Source organism: Eptatretus burgeri, chromosome 4 (genome assembly GCF_056783735.1).
Source record: "Eptatretus burgeri isolate ZD-2024b chromosome 4, Ebu_testis_v1, whole genome shotgun sequence".
In the NCBI taxonomy this organism is placed as follows: Eukaryota; Metazoa; Chordata; class Myxini; order Myxiniformes; family Myxinidae; genus Eptatretus; species Eptatretus burgeri.
The window spans coordinates 27,259,555-27,282,263 of record NC_140964.1 but is presented as its reverse complement, the minus strand read 5'-3'; the positions used below and the strand labels follow the sequence as shown (position 1 = coordinate 27,282,263).

Genomic DNA, 22,709 nt, shown 5'->3' with positions numbered 1-22,709 from the left:
ACCGCTGAGGTTGTTTGCATTGATCAAATTCTTCCGAAGAGTACTTGACTGAATCAGGAATTTATTTTTTAATAATTTTTTCGTTGCCTGATTTTAACGAAACTTGATACTGCACACCGCAGGAGATTTGTGAGTGAGGTGGATGAAAATTTTTGCTCTGTCGTGTGCAGTTTTGGCTGTATTTTGAGAACATACATACATACATACATACTTACCGTACATACATACATATATACAAGATGAGAGTTTTCGTAATATATAGATGAAGCAGCACAGATTGGCAGGCCCTAGGCCTGGGTGTTAATCCATGGCCCAGTGCAATTGGAATAATCCCAGGTATATAACCACGATGTGTTATATATGCAAATAAACGCCTCATCTTATATGTGCTTCATGTATGTACATCGGGTTATTTTTAAGATGAAATAGGCAGAGCCCAGAAATGAATGAAATACGATGGGTCAGAGTTTCTTCTTGTATTCATTTTGGTTCTGGTATTGGCTTGAGCATGCGTTAAAGCAAACTAATTTTTATCTTCGGTTTGTAATCCTCATTGTCTTTATTGGTTTCTAGTGTACAAAAGATATCAGTAAATGAAAATTGCTTTTCCTTTTATTTTTCTGAATGAACCCAAACACGGTGCGTTAGAGTTTCTTCTTCCTCCTCTTCATTTTGGTTCCAGCATCGGCTTGAACATGCGTTAAACACAAACACATTTTTATCTCCTGACCATTCATTGGGACTTGTAGGGGACATGCATTTCAAAGCAATTCTTCTCATATCCCTCTCATATCCTAATAACCTTGGCCATATCCTTCTCATGTTATCTTTTTGGCTTGCAGAGTTATTTTCTTGAATAGCCACTATATACTGTATTAATGTACAGATCCGCATTTGACTCCAGTTCTGTTATTTTATGCGTCATGAATATCTTCTGCTTCTCCTTTAAAGCACTCCTTCCCTCCTTGCTCAACAACTCTGGTCTCTTTCTGCCTCTAATTTAACACTTCACTGCAATATACTTGTTCCATGCATTTTCAGTGTACAGAGTACTTATTTGTTTGTTTGTTTTGGGATTTAACTTTGGTGTTTTTTTATTTATATCGATCAATTCAACTTTATTTGTGTAAAGTACTCTCCGAGGTCTAAGGACCGCTGTGCAGCCACTATTTGCATGGTCGTTGTGTGGCCATGTACCTCTATTATGGCATGAATTGAGCATTTAATAGAATCAAATAACATGTTCACTGTGACGGTCACGGGCAAATTTATAAGTGTAGCGCTGTGGGAGAGTGTTGGTTGTATCTGTGTTGCATGTGTGTCCTGATTGCTGTACGAAACCTTTATTACAAAAATGCAAACTCCAGGGATGGAAGAAGCACGAAAGGGGGGCGAGGAGAGGAAACACGGCCTCATTACAGTTAATTTGGGAGGAAATATTGTATGATAGACACTAGAATGGCACTCGATGGAGCACATACCTCGGCCAGGCTGAATAGTTAATGTTTTGTATCCCACTGATAGGTTGGATCTGGATCCAGACCTCCAAAATATAATCGCCTTGTTCTTGTCACCTACCCAACTCATCCACCACCGTCTATAACTTTTTTGAAATATCATGCGATATATCGTTTTTGGTCCTATCTCTCAATGACAAAGAATCACATAAAAATTCTCGTATCCGGATTCGGATCTTCACAAAAATCGAATCAATTCGGCCTTGTCATACACCCAACCTGTCCAACAAGTTTTGTTCAAATCCATCCACAAACTTTTGGGATATTGTGCTATATCATTTTTGGCCCAATCTCCTAATGGTTAAGAATTACTTAAAACATTCTCGTATCCAGATTCAGCTTTTCATCAAAATCGAATCATTTCGTCCTTGTCACACGCCCAAGCTGTCCACCAAATTTCGTCCGAATCCATTCACAACTTTTTGAGATACTCTGTGCACAGACACACAGACAAACAGACAAACAAACATGGGGGAAAACATAACCTCCAGCCACCTTTGGTGGTGGAGGTAAAAATAGAGGAGGGAGAAACTGGAGCTATATCTCCACTGCAAGTCCTGTCCAGAAGCTCACGGATTCATTTAGTGTTCGCATCTACTGAACGAGCCGTGAGCGGGGCTATGCAGAGGAACGAACACCACGTCAATGGACGACTTACACTTGGGAACCTACCGTAATTAAAGGAGAAAATTGAAACCCTTTATTAAACTCCCTTCCTTTTTTCTCTTGTATTTTTCTCCTTGTTCTGGTCCCAACCCATCGCTCTTCATGTACCTTAATGGCTCCCCGTCTGCTCAAAACATCCATCACCCAATGATCCCCCCCTCGCCCTCCCCTCCCCCCTCACTGGAGACTCTTGTGCTTGCCTGAGGGCATTCGCCCAAAGGCGAGAGATGGTGCTGACCTGTGTATTGTTGCCTGAGGTTTTGGACAAGCCATGAGGAATGAAGAGCACAAAGTCTTACAGTTATAGCTTGTGATGGTCCAACCTGATTGCCATGATTAACGATGTACATTTTCATGGAGGACATTGATCTTATTTATCGTTGAGAAATTATATTTTGTATGTACATATTGTGAAAAGCTTAACACATTTCAATTCCACGGATACACGAATAATTAATTAATATCAAGATTTTTCTGCTGATTTTGTCCCTGCAGTTAGGACACTCTATTGTCCTTGCTGCACATTCAGTCAATGGCCTCACAACCGTGGCAGGTGGTCTGATCCCAAACACAGCAATATGAATGAATTAACTTGAGGCAGAATGGCTGTTTTCCCAAGGAAGGTTGTTATTTTTTTGGATACAGGCCTGTAGGCTCAAAAAGGAGCGAAACGATAAAGGGCAGCAGGTTTACAGACTACCAACGAGTATTGGGGGAGGGGGGTGGAGATGGACATACACATGGAGGAAAGGAGAATTGGAGGAAGAGAATTGGGAAATAATTTCACTTCTTTGTTCTAACCTTTCCACTGGCACATGACCACAATGGCTGTGAAGGTTAGATAAATGACTGAGTTGTGCCGAGTGGTATGGTTTGGGCCTGATGAAGTTTGTGGATCACGAAGTGTTATCCGAAGGCAGAATCTGCTCTTTGCATTCGATAAATTGGTGGAGTAGTGGTTTATGCATCATTTTGGGGAACTGTGCATTGCTTTTTTTTAAAAAAACGTTTTTAATATATATATATATATATATATATATATATATATATATATATATATATATATATATATATATATATATATATATATATATATATATATATATATATATACACACACACATATTAGTTTGTCAAGATCATCTTGATAGAAGATTTACAACACCCTGAGGGCAGAGCTCTTATCAATGCCAGCTGAGAGAACCAAATTGGTCGAGCAGACAGCCGTTCACGTGCCTGACCAAATGGTTTAACTTCGGACTTTATTGCACAATATAACCAAACAATTAACATCACCTTGATTCTAAATAAATAATTTATTCTTAGCATACAAGAACAGAAATTAAATAAACCAATAATTAATAACCAAGAGCAATCCTCAATCATAATGGTTATGGGTCAGCAGAGGAAGCCAAAGGACAAGGAGAAGGAATGAGATCAGATGGGGGTGGAAGCCAGAAGGAATGAAAATGACTGGAGAAATCGGGCCTAATAGAAGGATTCTGGAAGGAGAAGGGCACAGGGAATGACAGAAGCATGTTGAAATGCAGGACGAATAGACTATCCCTCGAATCCTCACTGCAAATCTCCCATTCTGCTTCAACTGTACAGTCGTCTGTCGTGACTCAACTGCAACTCAATCTCTCCTTCTCTCTCTGAATCTCTGTCCTCGCCCTTCTCCTGAATCCCACTGCTGCCGGAATGCTTCTTCAATCCCCTTTCCCCTTTCCCCATTCTCCACCTTCAATCCCGAAATTAATCGGTCAGCTAGCCCAATAATGTAAGACTTATTTATTGAGGAATTATCAAAAGGAGTGTAATACAGGTCTTAATCGAACTATCTACATTGATGAAAACTACCACTTTTGTAACCCAAGTGGTAAACTGCATGGGCAAAATGTCTTTGGCATTGCGGAGATCACGCATTGGTGGAGGCAGCACTGGGGTGTCGTTTGTCCAATGGGCGACGACATGCTGAACTCAGAGTGCTGATTTGCATAAACTTTTGCCCCACTGCCTTCTCAAAATCTTTTGGTTGTTTGTATTTGGTACAAACATGATTTTTGTGTAACAAGCAACACATGATGATTCAAAATTGCACGGCAATGGCTGTAATGGTATACAATTTTTTGGAGGGGAGGGAGCGGAAGAAGGGGGAAGGAGGGGAGTGGAATGGAATGATGGGTGGTTATGTCATAATAATGATGATGCTGAATAGGCTGAAACACATTCATGAATTGGCCACGATTACTCTCTAGCCTTGGTGCTGACATGCCATTGAGCCTTTAAAGGTGCTACCTTTGACGCTGCAGAGGGATGCCCATGAATGGAGGCGGCGCTTGAGTACTATTTGACCATTGGGCAATGACACGCTCTGGTCAAAGTATTGATATGCTTTAAGTGTCTGTGTTTGTTTACTTGTGTTGTACGTGTGTGTTTTTAGTCGGTACACATGATCCCCAAAACGTTACTGAATCGTCTTGCTGCATTCGCCTCTCCACATGTCGTTACAGAGATTTGCGTCACAGATTTGCTGTGTTGTCAACTCATGATTTACACCAATCATAATACAAACATTTCTTTTGTACAAATGTATCTGTCATATTGGTAATATTATAGTAAAAGTTTACAATTGAAAAAAGCTGAACTTACTCGTCGGTAAAGCCGACGTTTCAGTGAGCATTCACCCTCCTTGGTCACGGCAGATGTTGAAGTGAAGACGCTTGAGAATCGCCATGTGACCTCCGCAGATGGTAAGGCGAGTTGGTCTTTCGGCCAATCCGGGTGTCACGTGACGATTGCAGACGACGTGGAAGAGATGTTATAGCTTTGTCCGACATGTGTGACAGATGAAATCGCAAACTGACATTTTTGTTGAGAGATGGTGATTCAACTCTTTCTCAAATGGTTTCCATAACACATCGAGCAAACCACTTTTTTCCTCTGTCGAAGATGACCATTGACTGTTATCAAAGCTGTGACCATGCGGGTTCAAGTACGTATACACAGCAGAGGTCAAAGCCTCTTCCTAAGCTGGACGACGATGTTGGTTCATACGGGCCTTAAGGGTTTGCCGAGTTTCTCCGATGTAGGTCTCAGTGCATGATGGGTCTCCACATCTGATGCCTACACCAAGTCGCATTTCCAATCCTTCTGGATCTTGTCCTGAACATGAACTAATTGGCTGCACAGAATTCCGCAGGGTTTATTTGATGGAGCAATGCCATACATGGAGAAGGATCTTCTCACTTTCTCAGATAGCTGAGCCACATACGGAATGGTCACTCGTGTCATATTTTCTTGAGCTGTGTCCTGTTCTTGTTCACCAGACGTGATGTTTTTGCGACTTCCCACTTAAGAAAAAAGACTATCCAGGATAACCACACATACTGAGAACACCTGATATTCTCCTTCCCACATATTTTCCCCTACTGTGTCATTGGAATAGTATTTGCAGATAGTAATAATAGTATTACGGAATACTCTTTGCTGTCGTGCAGATACTATTCTGACTACAAGCCTATTTATACAATTCTGACGACAAGTGACAGAGAAGCCTCTTGATTTTGAGGTCAAAGGTTATCCTGAGATCTAATTTCTAAAATCATTTTTCATCCGATTGGCTTGAAAGTTAAACAGGATTTGCATATTGGGTCACTGAATTAGCAAATCAACTATATTTGAAGTCAAAAGGTCAAAGGTCAACTCAAGATCAAACTTGTGAAATCATCAACTTTCATACGATTAACTTGAAAATTAAACAATAATTGTATAGTGCCTCACTGAATTGGAAAAGCAATTATTCGCCTGAAAAATCGTCCATTTTCATCCTATCAACTTGAACATTAAACAGCAATTGCATAGTGCATCACTGAATTGGGAAAGCAACTATTTGAGATCAAAAGGTCAAAGGTCAACTCAAGGTCAAACTTCTAGAATCGTCAATTTTCGTCTGAAAAATCATCAATTTTCATCCGATTTTGAAAATTAAACAGATATTTCATAGTGCATCAATGAATTTGGAAACCAACTGTTTTTGAGGTCAAAAGGTCAATTTTCTAAAATCAATTTTCATCCAATTATTCTTCTGATTGACATGAGCTTTGATGAAAATTGTCAATTTTAATCTTTATGAAATGGACAATTAGATGTATCCATGGCAACTTATTTTGGGAGGGGTGGATTTTGCAACAAAGCACAACGTGTATCTTGTTTGTTACTTGCAAAATCTAAGATTTTTCAAGTATATTGGTTGGTCAACTTTTTTTGTCTGTCTGTCTGTCTGTATGTCTGACAACTGCCTACAGGTCACAATTTTAAACCGATTTTCATGAAACTTCACCTGGTAGAGTTCGTCATAAGCAAGAACCCAATTTTTTGAGGTCATAAAGGCCCGGTCACACCTTAACGATTTAGCCAACGTATGCCGATTTTTAATTTTTTTTTCTAAAACGCTGGCACACGTTGAATACGTTATGGGTAAGTTTTGATAACATTGAGAGCATGCTGAAAAACACTGCCATACGTCGTTGTACGTTGGCTTTAAACGTTGTACTTTTTGGTTGTCCTCAAATTTTTTCATGCTTGAAATTTCACGACGTATGCCGGCGTATGACTCACACGTTCTGCTACGCTGGCCACAAGTTGTATGCACGGTCTGCGATCGTTGACAGACGTCAACACATGCTACTTGTAAGTTAATCATAAGTTGAGACACGCGAGGTAATGTTTAGCGTACCCGAAACTTATTTCTAACCTATGATTAACGTGTTGTTGGCACGTTACGCGATCGTTGCCACACATCGACAGACGTTACTTTTAAGTTACTCATAGGCTGAAAGACGTCGGTATAATGGATCGTCCTTGCGTCAGCGTCCACGGCCACGGCCAGGACACTTATTTGCAGCATTCTTCAAACTTTTCTTCGGCATGACGAGGATGTTCACACTTCGATGTCTAGCTTGGCTATGATTCCAATTGTCCATCAGCAGCGTCTATTTAAAACAGTCGAGTTTGAGCGTTTTAACACGTTCAGAAGAAACGCTTCAAATTTCAAAACCCCAGCGTCAAAAAACAAAGGCGAGTGACAGCAATTTAAATCGTTCATTGAAAACAATGAAAATAGCTGAGTGGTACCGTTTAAAAGTCGTTGAGTGTAAAAAAAATCCAATTGTTGAGCGCAAGCGTCTACTTTCAATAGTGGAGATGCAGCCATTTAAATAGTTGAGTGGCAGCCTATGAATAGCAAAACCTATGTCACCGGCAAAGATAAACTGCCGCACGATATGGATAAGTTAGGCTATCGTTGGGCATAGTTTGTGAACGCCGGCTTCACGATAATTATTCGTTGGTATATCGTATCTATAAGTAATCAAAGCGCTTATGCACATTATTAGTTCATTGTGCATTTGTCCAACCCGTTATGAATAGACCTAAATCGTAAAAACAAGCCATAGCTCATTGTTGAAAAGCCAGATAAAAAATTAGCCGGGAAGAACTTAGAACAATGGTGCAAAGATGTCTCCTACCCGTGGACACGCAGACGCAAGGACGATCCATCATAACCCACACCCTCCCCCTCACACTCACCTACTACTTCCAACATGAACAAACTAATACTAATACTGATACTGATACTGATACTGTTACTGCTGACATGGACATCGACTCAAAAAGGACTCGAAAACACTTTGGGTTCCCCTTTTATGAGGAGCATTTTTATATACCAATTCCCAAAACCGCTGGGAACATGTCTTTATATGGCAGTTGTAAGCTAGAAACACGTTCATTTATTTATTTTTGTCGACCGGAAGACGTCATTGGAATACGTCTACATACGTCGATGTGTGTTGGGACTACGTAAAGAATTGGTTCAAAGCACGTCAAACATAAGTTAGAAATAAGTTTTGCGTAAAAAAGACATTACCGCGACGTGTTTCAACTTACGAGTAGCTTATAAGTAGCCTTTGTGGACGTGTGTAAGCGTCCACATATCGTGTGTAAAACTTATCCCCATCGCATGCGGAACGTGTGTCATACGCCGAGTACGTCGTAAAATTTTGAACATGTTTAAAATTTCTTGACGTACTCTACTTACTACGACGTATGATAGCGTACTTTAGCGTTCTACTCACGTATACCAAACTTACTCATACCGTATTTGACGTGCCCCAACGTTTTAGACACATTTTTCTTAGGTCGGCATACGCTGGCAAGATCGCCAAGGTGTGACCGCGATGTTGTCACATCCATTTCTACGGCAGTTATGATTCGAATCGTTGTGCGTCAGCCTTTTAATAGGCTACGTTACGACATCGTCGGCGATGCGTGCAACGCGCTATGCCTAAGTTAGACTATCGTTGGGCATCGGTTGTGTAGGCCGACAACAGGTTCAGCATTCGTTGGTATTAGTTATCTATAACACAACGAAACGTTCTGTGTCCGTTACAAATGCGTTATACATAAGACCAAGTCGCTATGAATAGGTCCGAATCTTTAAAAAAAAAACATCAAAAGTTCAACGTAAGCCAGCGTTTTACATACATTTTAATACGTTGCCATCGCTGGCTAAAACGTCAAGGTGTGACCGGGCCTGAAGGATAAAGGACAACTTTGTCAAATTTCTAAAATCCTCAATTTTTCTCTTCGATTGACTTGAAATTTGAACAGGATTTGCATATCAGGTCAATGAATTCAACCACCAATTATTTTTGAGGTTGACATAGGCCAAAAGGTCAATATGAGACAAATTTCTAAAATTGTCAATCTTCATCCCATTGACTTGAAATTTGAAGAGGATTTCCACATTTGGTCATTTAATTCAACCACCAATTCTATTTGAGGTCAAAAGGTCAACAAAAGCCAAATTGCTAAAATCATCAGTTTTCATCCAATTTACTTGAAATTTGAACAGGATTTTCATATCAGATCAATGAATTCAACCACCCATTATTTTTGAGGTCAACATCGGCCAAAGGTCAACAACTTCAGTGAAGTTTTTTAAATCCTCAATTTTCATCGAATTGACTTGAAATTTGAAGAGGCTTTGCATATCCTGTAACTGAATTTAAACACCAATTACAGTATATTTGAGGACAAAAAGTCAAAAGGTCAACATAGGCTGAAGGTAAAGATAGCGACAACAGATCTAAAGTAGGGTCAACAGACTGAAGTACACCTGTGATCTAAAATCGTCAATTTTCATCCCATTGACTTGAAATTTGGTCATGAAGTTCAACCACCAATTATTTTAAAGGTCAAATTTGTTTGATGGATTTTGCAAATATCGTGCGATGCACGACATCTTTCTTGTTTGTTTGTGTGCAGGATATCTCAAAAAGTTGTGGACGGATTCGGATGAAATTTGGTGGGCAGGTTTGGTGTGTGACAAGGCCGAAGTTATTAGATTTTGTTGAAGATCTGGCAACGGATCTGGATACTAAAATTCACCAATGTGAGAGAGGGTCAAAATCATATATTGCACGATATCTCAAAATGTTGTGAGTGGATTCGGACAAATTTGGTGGACAGGTTGGGTGTGTGACAAGGACGAATTGATTTGATTTTGGTGAAGATCCAAATCCAGATCCAGATAAGAGACTAAAAAATATTTTTAAAGTGATTCTTCACCATTGAAATATGGGACCAAAAACAATATATAGCATGATATATCAAAATTTTATCGGGCCTGATATGTTCTTCTGCATCAGGCATTGCCTGGCAGAGATATGCACTCTACCGAGTGCACTTCTAGTTGTATATGTTATCAATGAGGGCTAAGTAAATATGTTTTGTGACTTTCTTAAGCTGGATATAGACTTTATTGCATGAGCATTTTGATGCAGTTTACCTTTATCTATCAACGCAACAATGGTAGGTCCATATCTGGTGCATCTTGCTATATTTGCTGGAATCACGTTAAGATGATAAATATAAGTACCCAGTTGTTTTTCAGCCATTGCTAGAAGGTATATGTGCTGGTATGAGTATATGTAAGACAGTGCTGGTATGAGTTGACCAGGTTTTGTGGGTCTGGTATTTGTGCATTATGAGATCTAAATATGGCCTACACTATTCAGCCAAATTTCACAAAATAATTGCTCGGCAGCTCTTCTATTTGAGCACCTATAGTATGGTGGAGGCAGCAAAATTAAACAAACTGGGTCTCCTACCCTCTCCTCCCATCCCCACCCCCCAATCTACTTTCACCCCAGTAAAAATCAAAAGGTAGACACTGGACCAATGTATGCCTAGTTTAATCTGAAGGGACTGTAGCAAGGTATTTTGTGCCATGTACTGTTTGGATTAGTTAAAGGCTCTTCAAGCCAAAACCCTTAATCTTGTGGCCAATTTTGAACTTTCACCCCTGTAAAATTGAAAAAAAAAATAGACACAACTAATAGATCCCTGCTTTATTCTGTATGGTAAGATATAATTTAGTCAATTTACTGGACTGGTAGAAATACAGCGACATGGCAATTAAACCAAAAATATTAATTTTGTGTCCTTTGACCGAAGATACAAAAAAAAATGACAAATCAAAAAATATCCTACGCATCCCTGTCATTGTCATTATCAATGTAGGAAACTCTTTATAGAGCCGTCGGTGCTATTGAAGCAGTTCCTGGGCAAGGGTTACACTGGGTGGTTTGCCATTGCCTTCCCAGGAATCTGGGCAGAAATTTGGTGCTGAGAGTAACTGAGGAATGACAGCTCTGTGAAGGATTTCAAGGCACCTCCTTGTCCTGAAGGCAGCTTGGACATTCTTAGTCCAAGGATCCCTATCTCTGCTATATCAGACTGCATCTCTGCAAGAAGTTGATTGCAAAAATAAACTGAAGGGTTAGCCACACAGACAAATTTATGTTGAGACAGAGTAAGTGTGTGGGACTTTGAAGCATTGAATGACACATTCCAGGTGATTGACCAGCATCAAATTTTCTCCAAATTGATGAACTCCAAATTCAAATGTTCCTATTACATTCAATTCAGAAGCAGCCTGCCCATCATTGATGTGACATTTTCCAACAGCAATTAGTCATCATCTGCAAAGTGATAGACAAGGTTTGACAAAGAGGCCGAGAGGTCATTGATGTAAACCAGGAACAGGACAGTTCTGACGACTGCCTTGAAGTACAACTTATAACAAAAGGGTAGAAGACAGAACACCATCGAGGGATGTGCATTTCTTGTGAACATAAAGAAAATACACTAGCCATGTCAAGGAAAGGACACCCATAAGAAAGTTTAACAAGCTGGGCTGGATGCCAGGTGGTGTAAAATGCTTGGAAGATGTGCATGAGCATCTTCTGAGCATTTAACGCTGCTCTGAGCAGTGAGACTGCTCTGACCTCTTGCCTGAGGTTCAGAGTGTCTATACATTGCTCAGTTAGCATAAATAGCATAATTTCCATTTCATTAATGAGGCTGCAATACTGACATATTTGTATATCCAATATAGTATGATGGTTATTTCCATCTTTAATGATGTGGTGGCAAATAATAATCTCATGTAAAAAATTGTTTGTAAAATGTTGGATACTTTAGAATTTATCTGCAATACTTACTGCAAAAATACTCTATATCTCATTTTCGTCAAGTCTGATAAGGCCAACAAGAGCTAAATGGTTATTTTTGTTTTTGCACTTTATTTTGAAAAATGTTTTTGTTGTTGGTAAGCTCTGTGCTTGTTTAGATGGGTTTCACCCCATACCGACTGGATATTTTATTCTTTCAGGACATATTGATGATGCTCTCAGAGGTGTCTTCCGTCATCATTTTACAACACTTTATAATGAAGCACTGATCACTTTACGGAGGTCTTTCTGCTCCGAGTCAAATCTACCTCGAGCCTTTGTACCAGCTGCTCAGGTGAGCCATTTATCGTTATTTAAGGAAACAGTATAATTTTTGCATTGGATTGTAACAATTTTATCTCTTTTCAACATTTGTAATGATTACATAAATGAAGCCTTCTTCTTTGAGGTGGAAAGTGGAGTATTTCCCAAATAAAATGTTTTCCTTATTGGTGGATTCCTATTAATTAAGTACATTAAATGGTGTAATTTTGACACTCCGTCTCCCCTGATGTGTTCCATATGTGCCTTTACTCACACCTCCATTTCCCTATCCCCCTCATTTTCCTCCTCTTGATACCCCTTCCACATTCCTGCAACTCATCCTCCTTCCTATCTCCCCCCTCCCCACCCTATCCTTTTTATCATTTTTTATTTCCTCAAAGTAACACCCCCTTTTCCCCCAACCCCATCCCTGCATCATCGTCGTCAACCATGCCCGAGGCAGAGCATTGGTGTTGCTGGAGCAGTTACCAAGCTACAATCCTGGTCGGGCCGACCCTCCGGCACAGGAAGTCAGGGCAGGAATTTGGAATTTGTTTATGTTGCCGGTGATGGCTCGCCTACTCTTCGTGAAGGACACCATGACATTTTTAACGTCCACCAACTAAGGTCAGAAGAGCCCATCCATTGCATTTCATAATAATTGTCAGTTTGGGTTTGTAATGCTATATTTGTTTTACATGATACCATAAGAAATATACAAAATATGAGATCTTTTTGTGACACTGTAAGATAATGAATGTTCAGTAGCGTGAACATTTGGGAAGAATCGTCAATGAAAAACAAAACATGAATGTTAAACAAACCGATAAATCTTTAAACGAATCTCAATTTGGTGGTGCATTCAAAATTTATGCAAAAAAGAACACCTTTTGCTCATCACTTCGTCCACACATGTTGGGAGAAGGGAGATCTTCCAATCAAATGTTGATGCTGAGCCTAAGTATGGAATTCATAGAAACAATTTCTGTCCGGTTGCACACAAAAGAAGACATTGCATGACGTGCACATGATCCTGCTCGTTTTGCTGCATCCTGGTTTTCTGCACCTTTGAAAATTGTTGCTCTCCGTTCCGACGACTGGGAGATGTAGCCCTCCACTCCGTCTCATGTCTCTGTTTGGGAGAGGCTGGCGTGGAATGCGGACAATCTCTCTACCATCATCGAGGCTCTTCCTCTTTGGGCCCCTGGAAATGACCAGTGCCTCTCCTACATAAAGTCGAAAGTCCAAGAGATCCATGATGTTCTTCTTCACCACACCAAAGTACTCGCAATCCTGGACATACTGGAACCATGAATTCACAAGGGCCATATCAATAAAGTGGAAGAAGACTCTCACGGGCCACTTCTTGGTCCTTGTACAAATTCTGTAATAGGAAATCATGCGGTCGCACATGTCTACTGCCCCCATGTTCAGATTGTATGCATCGATCGCATGTGGCATCGTCACCTGAATGTAGCCCTTGTCTTTCTTTGAATATCGCATCACCTGGGTCTCGGGGTGGGATCCATGGATTGTGGACGCCACCACAAGAGACCTATTGTCCATCCATTTTGTGAGTGCCATTGACTCATCGCTTCTTACCAATTCGTCATAGGATCCCCACCCCCTATCTTTGAGTGACTTGTCAGTAGCAAGCTGCTGCCTTTCTCTCAGGTTGCTCATCATGATGGTCCCACTTGCGAGAATTCCTTTGTCTTTGAGCTTATCAAGTAAGGGGATGCTCGTAAAATAGCGATCGAAATACAGTTGCGTACCTGCGGTAAGGGTTTCTGAGAGCTTTAGCACTACAGAACCCCTGATGCCTACGGTTGGTTCTGGTAAACCATTTGGCCAGGTTTCCATCCCTTGGTAGATGACAAAGTCCAATACCACCCCTCTGGGTGACAGAAGAATGAAGTTTTTTAGTCCAATCGGGTTTGGTTTCCCTGGAGCATACTGACGAAGAGATGTGGTTCCAGAAAACGGAATCATCTGCTCGTCTACACATACATTTTGCGACCGCGGAAGTTTTGTGCATGCGTCTCGAAATCGCTTCAAAATTGGGGTGACTTTCCACAGCTTATTAGTTTGCTTTTCCTCAGCTGTGATGTCCAAATTGTTAACAAAATGTAAATAATTCCTCAGCTTAAAGAGTCTGTCCCTTGGAATATGCGTGACGGCCGGTATTTTGAGAATCGGCCGATAACACAATCTGATCCGAGGCAAGCGCAAACACCCCAGGACAACAAGCGAGCCAACAAATTGTTTGATTTCATCTGGGGTTGTTTTGAGTTCCACCATGGGCTCATCTTGTAATCCCCGAATGTTGGTCTGTTCACTGACCAACTGCCAGTAATTATCATCGTAGTACTCCGAAAAGTAATCCAAAGGGGTCCATTTACTCCTGACATCAGGAACAGACAATGAATCGTCGAATGCTGGCAGATCAGCCGGCATGAACATTTTCCGCTTCCAGGTGGGCTCTCGAAGCTGTTGTGATGTTGGTTCCTCTTGAGACTGCAGAAGATATTAAATAGTAATAATAATAATCCATACATTAAGGTGGCTGGATTTCTCTGTCCATCCCTCTATCTGTCATGCCATTTTCACTGTAACGTCATTACGGCATTACGTCTAGTGCTAGGCCTCTTTGGGCATACACATCATCCTGCACTCAACCTATCCTGGCGCTTAGCTGACGGCAGTTGAACAACATCACCCATGTACCTGAGTCTATCTGACAGGCTGAATGACAGATGCTAGGCATCAGGGTGATGGATTTAGTAAGATGGCATTACATCTGGGATATCATTATGGCATTACATGCAGTGCCTTCAGAAAGTATTCACACCCCTTGACTCTTTCACATTTTGTTGTGTTGCAGCGAATTTAAAATGGACAAGTCTGAAGACGACGATGGTTCACGAGCGGTATTTGACGATGTAGATTGTTTCAGAAGTCAAGGATGAGACAATGTGATAATTTTTGACCAAGTTATAAAAATGATCAACCGGATGTGGTACAGGTGACAGGTTATTAGCTGCAAAATGTCGAAAACCCGGTTTCGTTCAACAACTTTAAAAATTTGACCTTTGCATAACCTTTAAAGGTCGCAAAACAATGTTGTGGACATTAAAATATGGAAACAGGATACGTGCTATAGCTTATTGGAGTTAGTTCGTCGAAGAAGGTCGAAAACCCGGTTCGATTCCCACAACTTTGAAAATTTGACCTTTGTGAACTTTAAAGGTCACAGGTCAAGGATTATGACCTTTGGTGCAAAACTTCCTCTGGGACATTCCAGGAACAATATAACGTCATATAGGCTATATGGCATTTCGCACTTCTCGGATTATCCATACTTTGATGAAATCAGCGTAAAAACAAACTTGAAGGGGGCGCCACGGGCAAGGTGTTCGAGATAGAGAAAAATGGTTTCAAGACTTTAGGTAGGGAATGACCTCAAGATTATGCATAAAAAATATTGTCATCCTAGCTCTCAAAGTTTGGGCGGTCGTATGATTTTTATATCAAAATTCTCAATTTTCTAAGTTCGTGACCTTGTGACCTTGACCTTGGGACGAAAATGAAAAATCGAGCTCTGTGGGGCTATGCAGGTGCCATTGGGCTAACCAACTACCGAAACCACTGTCAGATTCGACAAACCCCCAAGGAGAAGATGCAAATTGAAATCGGCTACCCCCTAAAAACACGTTTTTTGGGTGTGGCTCCGCCCATAATGGGCACAGCACGCCTATTCTCAGGAAAACACAACTAGATCATGATATAAACCTCCCACCAAAATTTTATCAGGATCGGATCAAAACCCACGGAGCTATGCTCGGGACAGACAGACAGACATACAGACAGACAGACAGACAGACACACAACAATAACGAATATAGTGGTCACTTATTTTTTTCATGAAAATATTTTTTGGTGAACCAATTAAATTGAGAATACCCCATAATGTCAAAGTGGAATTTTTGTTTTTGAAATTGTTATAAATTAATTAGAAATGAAAATCTGAAATGTTTTGCATGAATAAGTATTCAACCCCTTTGCTATGGCACTCCAAATTGAGCTCAGGTGCATCAAATCTCCTTTGAACATACTTGAGATGTTTCTACAACTTGAATGGAGTCCACTTGTGGCCATTTAAATTGATCGGACATGATTTAGAAAGAAACACACCTTTCTATATCAGGTCCCACAGTTTACAGTGCATGTCAGAGCAGAAACTCGACCATGAAGTCCAAGGAATTGTCTGTAGAACTCCGAGATATAATTTTGAGGAGGTAGAGATTTGGGGAAGGGTATAAAACAATTTCTAGAGTGTTGAAAGTTCCCAAGAGCACAGTGAGCTCCATTATTAGGAAATGGAAAGAATATAGAACTACTCAAAGTCTTCCAAGAGCTGGCCATCCACCCAAATTTATCAACTGGGAAAGAAGGACCTTGAACGGGAAGGTGACCAATAATCCAATGACCACTCTGACAGAACTACAGAGTTCCTTCACTGAGATGGGAGAACCTGCCAGAAGGACAACAATCTCTGCAGCACTTCACAAATCGAGGCTTTATGGGAGGGTGGCCAGACAGAAGCCACTCTTGAGAAAAAGGCATGCGATAGGATGCCTGGAGTTTGCAAAAAGGCACGTGAAAGACTCTGAGGACATGAGGCAACAGATTCTGTGGTCTGAAGAGACGAAAATTGAACTCATTGGCCTGAATGCAAAGCGCGACATCTGGCGGAAACCGAGCACAGCTCGTCACCCATCGAACACCATCCATTCCATGAGGCATGGTGGTGGCAGCATCATGCTATGGGGATGCTTTTCAGCGGCAGGGACTGTGAGACTTGTAAGGATAGAGGGAACAATGAATGGAGTCAAATACAGGCAAATCCTTGAGGAGAACCTGCTTCAGAGTACAAAAGACCTGAGACTGCGGCGAAGATTTACATTCCAACAAGACAATGACCCTCAGCATACAGCCAAAGCAACACTAGAACGGCTTCAGAACAAGAACATGAAAGACCTTGAGTGGGCCAGCGAAAGCCCAGATTTAAATCCCATTGAAAATCTGTGGAAACACCTGAAGATTGCTGTTCACCGACACTCCCTATCCAACTTCACAGAGCTTGAACAAATCTGCAAGGAAGAATGGGAGAAAATCCTGAAATGCAGATGTGCAAAGCTGATACAGACATATACAAGAAAACTCAAAGGTGTAATCGCTCCTCAAGGAGCTTCGACAAAGTATTGACTCAGTGGGCTGAATACTTCTGTAAATTAGATATTTCTGTGTTTCATTTTCAATTTTTTTTTTTAATTCTAAAAACACGTTTTCACTTTGTTTTTGTGATGTGTTTTGTGTCGATCAGTGACAAAATTTTTTCATCAAATCCATTTTAAATTCAGGCGGTAACACAACAAAATGTGAAAAAGTCAAGTGGTGTGAATACTTTCTGAATGCACTGTTTTGTGCTGGGCTTGGCCTTTACGGCCGTGTATTATTCATAACTCAATGAGAAGCGGTGTATTATTTCAGAAACCACTTCTGGTAACTTATTATCCAACATTTCTTCATTTCGTTTTCGTATCCTATGTACAGTATAATGGAGCTGGAGAATATGTGTGTGCATGCATGTATCATCTACTCCTCTGAGAGGTTTTCATCAAGGAAGCTGAAACTTTCAGGGATTAATGAGGGCACCTTGAAGTTGTGCCTTTGCAAAAAAAAAAATTGAATCCACAGAGTTTTGAAAGAAAAACAAATTGCCATCTTGGCATTTTCTTCTTTTGGGAGGAGTGTGGGTGGGAGTGCAATTGGAATTATCCGAGCTGTATAACCACGATGTATTACATATGCACATAAGCAGTAGACATGTTTTTGCATATGCACAAAAGCAGTAGACATGTTTTTGCATATGCACAAAAGCAGTAGACATGTTTTTGCATATGCATATAAGCAGTAGACATGTTTTGCATATGCACATAAGCAGTAGACATGTTTTTGCATATGCACATAAGCAGTAGACATGTTTTTGCATATGCACAAAAGCAGTAGACATGTTTTTGCATATGCACATAAGCAGTAGACATGTTTTTGCATATGCACATAAGCAGTAGACATGTTTTTGCATATGCACATAAGCAGTAGACATGTTTTTGCATATGCACATAAGCAGTAGACATGTTTTTGCATATGCACATAAGCAGTAGACATGTTTTTGCATATGCACATAAGCAGTAGACATGTTTTTGCATATGCACAAAAGCAGTAGACATGTTTTTGCATATGCACAAAAGCAGTAGACATGTTTTTGCATATGCACAAAAGCAGTAGACATGTTTTTGCATATGCACATAAGCAGTAGACATGTTTTTGCATATGCACAAAAGCAGTAGACATGTTTTTGCATATGCACAAAAGCAGTAGACATGTTTTTGCATATGCACATAAGCAGTAGACATGTTTTTGCATATGCACAAAAGCAGTAGACATGTTTTTGCATATGCACAAAAGCAGTAGACATGTTTTTGCATATGCACAAAAGCAGTAGACATGTTTTTGCATATGCACATAAGCAGTAGACATGTTTTTGCATATGCACATAAGCAGTAGACATGTTTTTGCATATGCACATAAGCAGTAGACATGTTTTTGCATATGCACATAAGCAGTAGACATGTTTTTGCATATGCACATAAGCAGTAGACATGTTTTTGCATATGCACAAAAGCAGTAGACATGTTTTTGCATATGCATATAAGCAGTAGACATGTTTTTGCATATGCACAGAAGCAGTAGACATGTTTTTGCATATGCATATAAGCAGTAGACATGTTTTTGCATATGCACAGAAGCAGTAGACATGTTTTTGCATATGCACATAAGCAGTAGACATGTTTTTGCATATGCACAAAAGCAGTAGACATGTTTTTGCATATGCACATAAGCAGTAGATATGTTTTTGCTGCATGTACGGAATCTGGATTGTTTTATTTTCGGGAGCAATCAAGGCAGTGGTCTGTTGCCTATACACCACTCAAATAAAGGGAGCTGTAAGAAGAACGCGTTGCACACTTGGATGAATAGCACCAGTAGGGCAGGTACTCTGCGAGTATAATAATAATAGCGTTATGTTAATAATAACAATAATCGTATCGTAATAGTATAATAATTGCATTAACATTCGGGATCAAAGCTGCGTATTATTCATGACACGATGAGAAGTGGTGTCTTATTTCAGAAACCATTTCTGATAACTGCTAACAAGCCATAACGAACTAGCAGACTTTTCTTAATTGTTGCGTGACAATTGTTGCAGGAATACTATGTTCCCTTTGTCATAACTGTAAAGTTAATCAAGATTACTGGTGCAACTGCAGACGACAGCCAAGTCGCCTACTTAGAATCTACTTTATTATTGAGTTATTATTATTATTAATTTTTTTTCACGTAAGAAATATATAATTTTATCTGCTCATTATACAAGGCCTAAAATGTAACATAAAGACATTTGTTGATCACGATGTTGCTGAAGAGTGTCATCGTGATTTGGCATGCCAAGGTTAGCAATGGTGCCAAACCAAATTGGGCACAGCGAGGCAGCAAGCAAAGCACGTTGCCAATGCAGCTCAACATCGGTAATGCTTCAGTCACATTTGGCTCGGCGGCCGTAGGGTCTAAAAAAATCTACGGCCACTAGCAATTATAGGGTGGCCGCAGTATTTCCACGGTTACACAATGTAGCAGTCAGATATGTTTGTATTTTTTGGGTAGCCGCACGGGGTATTGATAAATTGTGGAGACCAAAAACGTGGGGCGCCGTACGGTCTTTGATTTGATGTCGCACGGTGACCTTAGGACGTCTCTGCGGCGGCCATAGAATTTTCAAGGCAGACGCAAGGTAGCCTCAAGGTGCCCGCAAGGTGACCGCGGGGGGCCCTCAGGCGAACGTGGAAATAGTGCGGCCGCCGTAATTTTTTGGGGGTTGGCAAAATTCATTTTTCATTGATAAGAGCCTACGGAAAACGCACGAATAACGCAAGCCCACCGTACGCCCTACGTACGGTCGACATGGAGCACATCTACGTCATGGCTACGGCTTGTTCGAATTGCTATGGCCAACCTAGAAAGGAAAAAGTTATAACTCTGTGCTTTAATTCCACGGAGACCCCTACGGCCTGTAAAAGATAGCCATACGGCGTAGGGCCACCCTGAGGCCACCTCAGAAACTCTGCGGTCGCCATACGTTTCTGTCAATTCAGGGGGGGTAGGGCCGCCGTATCCTAGCCGTAGAGCAAATGTGACTCATGCTTAAGCGCATGTTTCTATGTCTCCATCTTACCAGCAATCTGTGCAAGCCATCAATGCAGCTCAAGACCAGCAATCCTACGCTATACTTGAACCTGAAAAATTGGCATAAATACATAGCACATGAGGCAATCAGGAAAATATTTTGCAGCGACAACACCGCTCTGTTCAATATTTTAGTGAGCAACGGTAATACGACCTGGATGAAATTGCTCTTTCTAACTTGCTGGACATGCGCAAACCCATAGTCTTATGGATCATTCATGTGGTGACTGCAACGCCTTGACGTGAAAAGACGAGTGTGTTCGAAGACACATCAGGGGAGCACAATCCGATATGTTATCTATCTGGCAAGACTTGTGTTCTGAATATCCCTGATCCACCACTTTTACTTCGTGATCTTCGTTCATGCACAAAGGAATGAGGGATCTCAACTTATTCTTCCACTTTCTGATGGTTTCCCTTGCGAAATATTTCACAAGGATTGTCAACGTGATGTGCTGTGAATATATTCTATTCTTACCGGTTGATGAAACATCAGGGGAGCTTTACAATTGGCACTGCTGCAATTGACCCTTTCAGCAATACTGCATCCATATGTGGGCCAAAATTGATATGGGTCATCTGTGCTATCTGCAGTTCAATCAAGATCTCCTGTGTTCCAATCTATAAAATGCCCTGCAAGATGATATTCTTCAAGGTGTTGCTGAGTCTGCTGGTCGTTGTGTGATTCTTCCTTCTACATTTCCAGGAAGCCTATGATTTATGTCAAAGCATTAATCCAGATGTCATGGCAATTGTTCGAAAATTTGGAAAAACAACTGTTCATCACATTCACCTGCAATATGTGTTGGCATAAAATCATCAGTGAACTGGAAAATAGGCAAACAGCTACTGATCGACCTGACGTGACTGCCAGTCTTCAAAATGAAGTTGCAGCAAATCCAGGCTGACATCAGAAACAATGTACTCGGTCATCTGAGGACTTACGTTCTTTCTATCGAGTTTCAAAAGCATGGGCTACCTTACGCCCATTGCTGCTTATTCTCGATGGTGAACAACACACGTAGACCGACATACACAAAGTTGTCAGCACTTGATTCCCCAACCCTGCCAAGTCATGAATGTAAGAGCTTTATGAATGCGTCAGGAAATACATGCTGCATAGATCTTGTGGAGAGCTAAACCTAAATTGCCCATTCATGGTTGCTGGCACATGTTCTAAGTAATTCCCCAAGGATTTCTGCCCTCAAAACCACCGTGGGGACCATTATTATCCTACTGATGGACGTCGAAGTGCAACTGTGGGTGGCCATACAGTTGTTGTTTGGGTATTTAACAGGGATGTACAAGTGGACAGCCGAAGCACCGTGCCTGACAATCCATGGTTGTTACTGAAATACCATGCCCACATCAATGTTGAATACCTTTAAAGGTGTTAAATAGACTGCGATCAGCTTTAAGGCAAGCGTTGATGAAGTCAGAGTCGCAATAGATGAAGGTGAAGACAAGATGAATTTGAATGCTATGAGCAGTGTTGATTTGTTTGTGCCTCAGAAGCAGCATGGCAAATCTTTGGGTTTTCAGTGCAAGACCACTCCCAAGCAGTTCAACAACTCTTTGTTCATTTGCCGAATGAGCAGCGTGACACATTTAACTGTGGCAATCCAGATCGAGCATTAGCTGCAGCAGCACGTACTATCGACAACAACCACCTATTTCTTGATAAACTCCCAAGACATGGCTGCCAGAAACATCCTCCGTTACGATTTCCCCAAGCACTTCACCTGGCAGAAAAATCATTGGCAATGGCGAGTAGCTCTTCCGAGGTCAATAGGAAGAGTTCACACTGTTCTTCTGAGCCCAGGAAAAGTCCATCCATCCATCCATTGGGACCACACTCTGTGCAGAGCATCGGTGCTGCCTAAGCAGACTCCTTGGCAATTGGATACAATCCTGGACGGGTCGCCACTCCGACATAGTATACCAGCATGCTGGCACTCATTTTGCCGACCTCAGAAGGATGACAGGCAGAGTCAACCCCACCTGATATTAATTCAACAGCCGAGTGGGGTTTGAACTCAGGATTATAGGATCCCAAACCCACCACCCTAACCATTAAAGGTCCCCTGACATGCAAAAGTACTGAAATTTCATTTATATATGTCCTCGAGGAGTTTTTCATCGTGATTTCAGATCTGACAATGTTTTTTCACAATCCTCATTCTATAAAATGTAAAATTAAAAAAAACAAACCTCTTCGGGAACGCCCCTAAAAATTCTCCTGAAAGGGGCGTAACCCACATGACGTCACGTACAGTATGTCAAAGGCTGCACGTAAATTACTCGGGTTGGTGGTCCA

The 22,709-nt window shown here is 40.9% G+C and overlaps 1 long non-coding RNA gene across 1 annotated transcript; it reads left to right on the top strand.

The window, feature by feature from the left end:
- Positions 1-11,936: 11,936 nt before the first annotated feature.
- On the top strand, positions 11,937-15,034 carry LOC147027679 (uncharacterized). The gene is made up of 3 exons (XR_015057177.1): positions 11,937-12,053; positions 12,486-12,649; positions 14,907-15,034. It is a non-coding gene; the product is annotated as an uncharacterized LOC147027679 (long non-coding RNA).
- The last annotated feature ends 7,675 nt before the right edge of the window (positions 15,035-22,709 follow it).